We start from the raw sequence: 9,092 nt of genomic DNA, 5'->3' as shown, positions 1-9,092 counted from the left end.
CGCAGTAGTCCCATTTACGTTTTTAGTGTAGACATGCCGGTGTGGAGTAAACTTTGAGTAGTCAGCCAACACACCTTGTCTGCATCTTTTATGATTAGACAAGACACATATTTGCAAGGCCATTTTCAAGATGGATATTTAAAGAGAAACTACATCTTGTGAGACCATGTCGGCCAACTTCGGAAGCTAGCTCAGCTGTTGATGAAATGTCAGTTCAGATATTTTATTAATTTTTTCACGTTTAAAATGTTTTTTTCAATTTTAATTTTGACAGTATCACATGAGATATGTTTTAATTGCTGATGCGGGTCTATTGATTTTTAAATGCACCAGAAATGTACCCGTTTTGTACAATGACCGGTAGTGTGTAAGTGTGTTTCTGTATAGTATTTCTCCAACAATAGTCATGTGGTGACATCAATGATGGTATTTTGAGAGGTAATCATTGAAGTCAGACATCACTGAAGGCCTAGGTGGGAAACGCACGGCCCGCCACTGCATTTAAATTATGTGGCAAGCCACTTAAATGATGTGACGGTAGGGCTGGGTGATATGACCTTTTACTAATATCTCAATATTTTTAGGCCATGTTGCGATACACAATATATATCTCAATATTTTGCCTTAGCCTTGAATGAACACTTGATGCATATAATCACAGCAGTATGATGATTCTATGTGTCTACATTAAAACATTCTTGTTCATACTGCATTAATATGCTCATTTTAAACTTTCATGCAGAGGGGGAAATCACAACTAAATCAATTTACCAAAACTGTTTTTATTAAACAGTTATTAAGCAGTGACACAAACATTCATGTCATTTCAAAACAGAAAGTGCATGATTGTCAGGGACATTTTAAAACAGGCTATAAGTGCACTTTTGTGAATGATGTCACCAAGATGACATATCAAAACAACACTAAATTGAAGTATATTTTTTCTACAGAACGCAACAACAATAGCTAAAAACAAACAAAAGTGCCCTTTTGTGCATGATGTCACACAATATATTTCAATAACTGTCAAATAAAAATGAGCTGCATAATAGGTTCTTGCGGACGTTATCTCCTGCAGTTGTTGAATTTTTTATTTTCATAGAATGTTGATCTGGAAATAGTTGCTTTGGAATTTTGTTGGTATGGCACCGGCCGGAGATGTTGATGCAGAGTTTCAAGCACTCTTCATTCTCTAGTGGGTGACTTCAAAATGATGCTACATTAGCAGTGCTGCTACTTTTTGTAGCAACGCTTTTGCCGCATAAATGTGGAACATATTCCCACTTGAAGCCAAACCACCGCCGGACGATGGATCCCGTGCTGTTTTTCTTGGTAATTAATTCTTCCTCAATTTGTTACCAGATTCACAACTTCTTTCTCACGTATTACCACCTGCACCTCACCACTAGCATAACAGCTAAAGTTATGTCGCTACCTCTGCTCCGTGGTGTCGCTACCTCTGCTCCGTGGGAGCGTGTGACATTCCACACATGACAGTATGTGACGTATGTCAGAAGGTGCGCTTGGTTTACATCTCTGTGAGAAGAAGAGACAAGAAAGAGTGAGAAACGCATGCAGTGTAATGCCTGCAGCCAAAAGCAACTGCGTGAGAATGTATACTTGAATATCACGATATAGTCATTTTCTATACCGCGCAGACACAAACCCGCGATATATCGAGTATATCGATATATCCCACAGTCCTATGTGACAGGCCATAATATATTTTGACAGTCAACATAAAATATTGTGGCAAAACAGCAAATGGCGTGGCGGACCTTATAAAATTCAATGATGGGCTCGTCTACCTTGAGTTTGACACCTGTGGTTTAGGTCATAGTGTTCTCTGTGCATTGATTCGATCAGACCTGGATTGTTTATGTTGTCGGAAGACATTTTGCCTCTCATCCAGGCTTCATCAGTTCAGGCTCAAAGACTAGCTAGGACAGCTATGAGCGGAAGGTGCTGGATGCAAATATCGAAGCTCTAACTAAGAATTGTTTCTTTTGGAATGCAAAATGAAAGTGGGTAAGAAACAGTGGAGTAAGACAGTCGTTACTGAATATATTTCTGACTGACGTTGACCATCAAAGGAATCACTCCACTGTATCTTCCTTTTGCATCCCAAAAACAAAACCCTTAGTTGGGCCATGGTTCCTTTACCTGGAAATACTTGGATCCTACACACTCAGACGAGCTGTTATATCTATAGTCTCAGATGAGAGGCAAAACGTCTCCCAAGACAAACCAAACAGTCCAGTTGGCATCAATTTTATGCTGTTTTTTTTTTTTATGCGCTGCAAGTTATGCCTATTAATTCGATTAGAGCAGTGGTTCTCAAGTGGGGGTACGCGTACCCCTGGGGGTACTTGAAGGTATGCCAAGGGGTACGTGAGATGTTTTTACAAATATTCTAAAAATACCACCAATTCAAAAATCCTTTATACATATACTTATTGAATAATACTTCAACAAAATATGAATATACGTTCATAAACTGTGCAAAGAAATGCAACAATGCAATATTCAGTGTTGACAGCTAGATTTTTTGTGGACATGTTCCATAAATATCAATGTTAAAGATTTCTTTTTTTGTGAAGAAATGTTTAGAATTATTTCATGAATCCAGATGGATCACTATTACAATCTCAAATAGGGCACTTTAAGTTGATGATTATTTCTATGCATAAAAATCTTTATTTATAATTGAATCACTTGTCACTTGACCACAACAAATGAGCAATATTTTGCACTGTTATACAATTTAATAAATCAGAAACTGATGACATGGTGCTGTATTTTACTTCTTTATCTCTTTTTTTTTCAACCAAAAATGCTTTGCTCTGGTTAAGGGGTACTTGAATTAAAAAAATGTTCACAGGGGGTACATCACTGAAAAAAGGTTAAGAACCACTGGATTAGAGAATATGCGCAAGACCAAATTTGACAGGTGACATCCACATTTAGGGTTGCTCCACCCAGAGTGCGCATCTTTGATAAAAGCCCACAGTGACATGCTTAAAGTCAAGTGGGAGAATGCTGTGTGGTCAGAATCTGCGCAATTGTGCAACTTTTCCAATTAAGTACATGGGAGAATAGGACCTTGACCCTTAGGGTGCAAACATTGCCACGATTGTAATCAGAGAAAAGTGAACAAACATAAACTTTTTTTTTTATTCCAGAGAAGGCAGTAAGTGTGTGTATTGTGGGATGAAGAATTTGCGAAATTCTCAAGAGGAAGGAAATGGACTTTCCTGCACAGGAAACCTGATAAACATGCTGGTGCTGTGGCTTAGCGTCCCATTTTTTCACATGATTTCCCATTTGAGACCAGGACTGCACAAAGACTGCAATGAATCATCACATTTTCACAAAGTTTTGAACACATATGACTCCACTTCAGTCACTCATTCAAATCCATTTTCATTTCGACTTCCAGAAGCTCCCACATGTACCTCTAATAGCAGCTGATTCACTGCCCACACAGGACAAACCCACTCATGTGTCCTCTTGCTTGAGCCTCCCACACAACAGCACACGTCCACTGTGCATTAACACTCAGCCATTCACCCACTCATTTACTTTTTCTCAAACATATGCAAAGACTATAAGACTGCATATCTTGTGTATCTCAGCAAGAATAAACATGTACATGAACAAGAATGGAGCACTTTTTAAATCTTCAGAAGCTCATAGTGTCTGCAGCTGGGTTTAAAACATCTGGAGCTCATTAAAAAGATACTAACCCTCCTTCATCCCCACGTTTTTGGGGGACATCCATCTATCTATCCATTTTCTACCGCTTGTTCCTTTCGGGGTTGCGGGGGGTGCTGAAGCCAATCTCAGCAGCATTCGGGCGGAAGGCGGCGTACACCCTGGACAAGTCGTCACCTCATCGCAGGGCCAACACAGATAGACAGACAACATTCACACTCACATTCACACACTCGGGCCAATTTAGTGTTGCCAATCAACCTATCCCCAGGAGCATGTCTTTGGAGGTGGGAGGAAGCCGGAGTACCCGGAGGGAACCCACACAGTCACGGGGAGAACATGAGAACTCCACAGAGAAATATCCCGAGCCCGGGATTGAACTCCGGACCTTCGTAATGTGATGCACATGCAATAACCCCTGTTCCACAGTGCTGCCTATTTAGGGGACAATATAGGCAAATTTAGTTTACTGGAGTGCTGTATGTATTTGGAAGTGGGAGGAAGCCGGAGTACCCGGAGGGAACCCACAAATTCACAGGGAGAACATGCAAACTCCACACAAAGATCCCGAGCCCGGGATTGAACCCAGGGGATAGGTTGATTGGCAACACTAAATTGGCCCTTGTGTGTGAATGTTGTCTGACTATCTGTGTTGGCCCAGCGATGAGGGGGAAACTTGTCCAGGGTGTACCCTGCCTTCCGTCCGATTGTAGCTGAGATAGGCACCAGCGCCCCCCGCGACCCCAAAGGGAATAAGCGGGAGAAAAATGGATGGATGGATGGAGTGCTATATTCAACGCGCTGTCAAGACTTTCAATCTGCTCAGTGGCCTTGTGGTTAGAGTGTCCGCCCTGAGATCGGTAGGTCGTGAGTTCAAACCCTGGCTGAGTCATACCAAAGACTATAAAAATGGGACCCATTACCATACTTGGCAACCTTAAAACCTCCGATTTCGTGAGGTGGGAGGACTTTAACGAAACTGCCTAACAATAAACCCACATAAGAAACCAAGAACTCGCCCTCGATCATTCTACAGTTATAAAGTCATTGGGCAGACACGCTCTTTATACTGTGGGAAAGCAGATGTGAAAACAGACTGTCGACACGTCACTCGGGTCCGCTTGGAGCTGGAGGGGGCGTGGCCTCCAGCTGCGCCTGAATTTCGGGAGAAAATTTGTCCCGGGAGGTTTTCGGGAGAGGCGCTGAATTTCCGGAGTCTCACACGGAAAATCCGGGAGGGTTGGCATGTACGCCCATTACCTACCTGCTTGGCGCTCAGCATCAAGGGTTGGAATTGGGGGTTAAATCACCAAAAACATTTTCCTGAGCACGGCAACCACTGCTGCTCGTTGCTCCCCTCGAGCACTCACTGCTCCCCTCACCTTCCAGGTGGAACAAGGGGATGGGTCAAATGCAAAGATTAAATTCAGCAAACCTCGTGTGTGTGTGTGTGACTATCGTTGGTACTTTAACTTTAACTTTAAGTAATGGCTTCACCATAGTCCAAATTGATTTAACCTCTGCACACATACAACAACAAATATGATCTAAATAAAACTCTCCAAAGTGGATTTTGGCAACTGGAGACATTTTCCTTTTGCAGCCTTTCTCCTCTGGTGGGAGTGACCGTTTCAAGAGTGTATCACCCTGAATGGGCACCGAGGAGACCAAAAGAGAACACTTCGTCAATCTTACGCACTGCATCACCGACCTTTTTTTAAAGCACAAACAAGGCAACACAAATCCTCACTATAAAAACACGTCTTCGCATACAACCGATGACATATGTCCATAATGAATAATACAGTTGATGCATGTCAGTTCTGCATGCACTGTTGCATTTCATCCACAGATGATGATGAAGATGTCTTACCTGGTTTTACTCTATCTGTCCACTTGGAATAATCGCGTCCTTGTGTGTGTTTCAGATGGGAGAGGCAGTGGATGGCATCCTGCCTGCCTTTGACGTCGCCTAAAATGATGCATGGACCTCCTGAAAATTAAAGCATTTGCGAGGCAAGTCGAGCCCAGTGGGTGTGTATTTGTCTGCCTATTAAATCGTCACCGCCAAAGACTCTCCACTCACTTGTTTAAAGCAAAACGTCAAAGTGGCGGTACCTAGTTGCGACAATATCCGCTCATGGTCTCCACAATAAAACGGCAACTCGAGTGACGACGGAAGAACGCCAACTCAACTGGTCTCCCGCCATTAATGTTCAAACAACGCCATAAAGCGTGGTATTAATTTGACGAACAGAGGTCGGGTGAACTGGCACCAACAAGTACTTAGCTTTGCTAATGCCAAGCATGTGTTGTTGCTAAGTTTGCAATTAGCCGTGATAAAGCTTCATCAGCAATAAGAGAACAGCAATAGTTTAACTACTTACGCGTTTTATTTTTAAATTAAACTAAATCGTTGAATTTAAAGTGTATTTCACTGGCATATTTCACTGTGTTGTGGTCGATATTTTATTCTGAAGGGACTCTCACAGTTTCCTGCTCTAATCCGCCTGCTGCTGTAAATTTTCCTGCGGTTTCTGAAGCTGTCCTCCCTGGTCTGTCTCCCACAAGCTCAAAGTCTTACAGAATGTTCATAGTTTACATATCCCCGGTAGTTTTTTCAAATAGCATAAAAATATAAATTTCAATCAGCATTGTACTGTACTAGAAATTCTGTGAATTAATAGTGTCCAAAATGTAGCACGGATGCCTTTTTTGGCCCGCAGCTCTGTATTTTTGGTCCTCTGTAAATAATGAAAATATGATTTAATATTAATAGAACCTTTCTTTTTTAGATGTTTCTAATATGTGTTGTCACCTGTAAGATGCAAATGTGTTTGCCAGACAGCTTAGCACAGTGTTTCTCAAAGTTTTTCACCAAGTACCTACACACCGGAGGTCTTGTAAAAAGAGCTCAGCAGTGCATGCACTTTTTGTGTCGGATGAAAAGAGCATAGCTCCTTCCCCCCATTCTCACCACATTTTACAGAGGCACTATAGAGAGCCTACTGACCAACATCATCTCTGTCTGGACTGGAGCCTGCAGTGCCTCAGACTAGAAGTCTTTGCAGAGAGTGCTGAGGACAGCGGAAAAGATAATCAGGAATTCTCTTCCTCCTATTCAGGAAATTGGAAAAAGCCGCTGCCTGACCAGGGCTCAGAAAATCTGCAGAGACTCCTCCCACCCCCACCAAGGACTGTTTTCACTGTTGGACTCTAGAAAGAGGTTTTACAGCCTCCTTAGCAGACCCTTGAACGCATCATAATTCCCTCAATTCCCCCCCAAAACTGATTAACTTGCCAGAATATAAAGACAATATAACATACACCCATACATTTGGATGCATATACAAAAGTGCAATATATTTAAAATATCTGTTCAGTAATTTGTTTATATTTGCACCTTTTGGCTCTGTTATCCTGCACTACAACAAGCTAATGCAACAAAATTGCGTTCCAATCTGTACTGCAAGTTCAAATTTGAATGACAATAAAAAGAAGTCTAAGTCTAAGTCAAACAATTAAAATCGAGTAGCTTAGTAGCTTTAAATATTCATTAAAAACAATGCTGATGTTTTATTTAACAAGTATATTATTTTTGGCTACTGTAACATTAGACAACGTTTGAACAGTAACACTGTGTTTGACTATAGGAAAATAAAACAACTAATCAAGTGATTTGTTGGCGCACTACTAAATAGATAGCGTACTGCAGCTTGAGAATCACTGGCTCAGCATAAATTGAGCTATATTTTTTAATTATACAGCATCTCAAATGTACAAAATGTATCAAACTGGACCCAAGCTTTACATTTTTCTGTATCAACTTTTCCTGCTGCAAAAAGTTTGGACATGCACCCCTGGAAATGTTATGACAACACCAACTGAGAGACTAATCAGTATTTGACTGGACTGATCTCATCTCCACCAAAATAACCGACATGTCCCAGAATGCATGTGATGGAGTATTAAGTCCAATTATGTGTGTAAATGTAATTTTAGAAAAGTATGTTATTGGACAACCTATTAATAAATTCAATGTATTAAATATACAAATTTAGAAGGCAAAAATACTTTTGTGTAAAATAATATTTTGTGGCCATATTAAGGCTCCCTGCAAGGACCATTTGTTATCACCGTGAAATAACAGCACACATAAAGCACAGAATATCTGCAATTTAGGCCTGTGCATTCATCTGCAAATATTAATAGTTTAATAGTCGCTACCTGACACAAATGTTCCGCCTTATGTACATTTAGGGCTGTACTCGAAGCATTAAAGTCCACAAGATGAACAGCTAAATGCACTTCAGAGAAGCTTAGGTCAACAACAATGATCCCAGCCAAATTACTCTGTTCCTGGTAATAAAGATGTGTCTCATATGATAGTTATGCATGTATTCAAAACAGCATGCACATATAGGTATAACAAATGATGTCACAAAGTGCATAAAGTAATAGGCCAACACCCAAAAAGAGACATTGTACTTCATTCTTCCATGTTAGCCAAACAGCAACTCAGTCATTACATGTTTGCTGATTTCGATCATTTCTGCTTGCTGGATATGTTGCAATATTTTTTTATTTTGGCAACGGCAACTAAAACAGCTATAAAATAAAATAAACATTTGGATTCTTTATATTACCTGTGTCAAACTTAAGGCCTGCCACATCATTTTATGTGGCCCCCTCACATTATTTTATGTGGTCTGCGATAGCCCGAAAATAATACATAATTATTAAAATACATTACATTATTTATTCCTAGTAAATGTATATGTCCTTTACATTTTAACATTAAAACATGCATTCCCTGCATCCTATTGCACATATTCTTAAACTTAAACATTATACAATAATGCAACAAAATATTATCAACATTTCCAAAACAATAAAATTAAAATAAGTACTTCAATATCTGCTTGATCTAAATAGATAGATACATAGATAGATAGATAGATGGATAGATAGATGGATAGATAGATAGATAGATAGATAGATAGATGGATAGATGGATGGATGGATGGATGGATAGATAGATAGATAGATAGATGGATAGGTAGGTAGGTAGGTGGATGGATGGATGGATGGATAGATAGATAGATAGATAGATAGATAGATAGATAGATAGATAGATAGATAGATAGATAGATAGATAGATAGATAGATAGATAGATAGATAGATAGATAGATAGGCAGGTAGGTTGGTAGGTAGGTAGGTAGGTAGATAGATAGATGGATAGATGGATAGATGGATAGATGGATAGATGGATAGATGGATAGATAGATAGATAGATAGATAGATAGATAGATAGATAGATAGATAGATAGATAGATAGATAGATAGATAGATAGTACTTTATTGATTCCTTCAGGAG

The 9,092-nt window shown here is 39.9% G+C and overlaps 1 protein-coding gene across 4 annotated transcripts in view; it reads right to left on the bottom strand.

Annotated features, from left to right (window-relative positions):
* inf2 (inverted formin 2) overlaps window positions 1–5,820 on the bottom strand; it is a 38,687-nt gene extending 32,867 nt beyond the window's left edge. For 2 of the 4 annotated variants that reach the window (XM_061895406.1, XM_061895407.1), the window contains exon 1: window positions 5,588–5,803. The gene's annotated coding sequence lies outside the window, so the exon portion shown is untranslated. Of the gene's footprint in view, window positions 1–5,587 lie in introns of all 4 variants that reach the window. The other 2 variants (XM_061895409.1, XM_061895408.1) reach the window with 2 other exon arrangements.
* Between the last annotated feature and the right edge of the window lie 3,272 nt (window positions 5,821–9,092).

The sequence above is a fragment of the Nerophis ophidion genome, linkage group LG03 (genome assembly GCF_033978795.1).
Source record: "Nerophis ophidion isolate RoL-2023_Sa linkage group LG03, RoL_Noph_v1.0, whole genome shotgun sequence".
NCBI lineage: Eukaryota > Metazoa > Chordata > Actinopteri > Syngnathiformes > Syngnathidae > Nerophis > Nerophis ophidion.
This window is presented reverse-complemented; position numbering and strand designations above follow the sequence as displayed.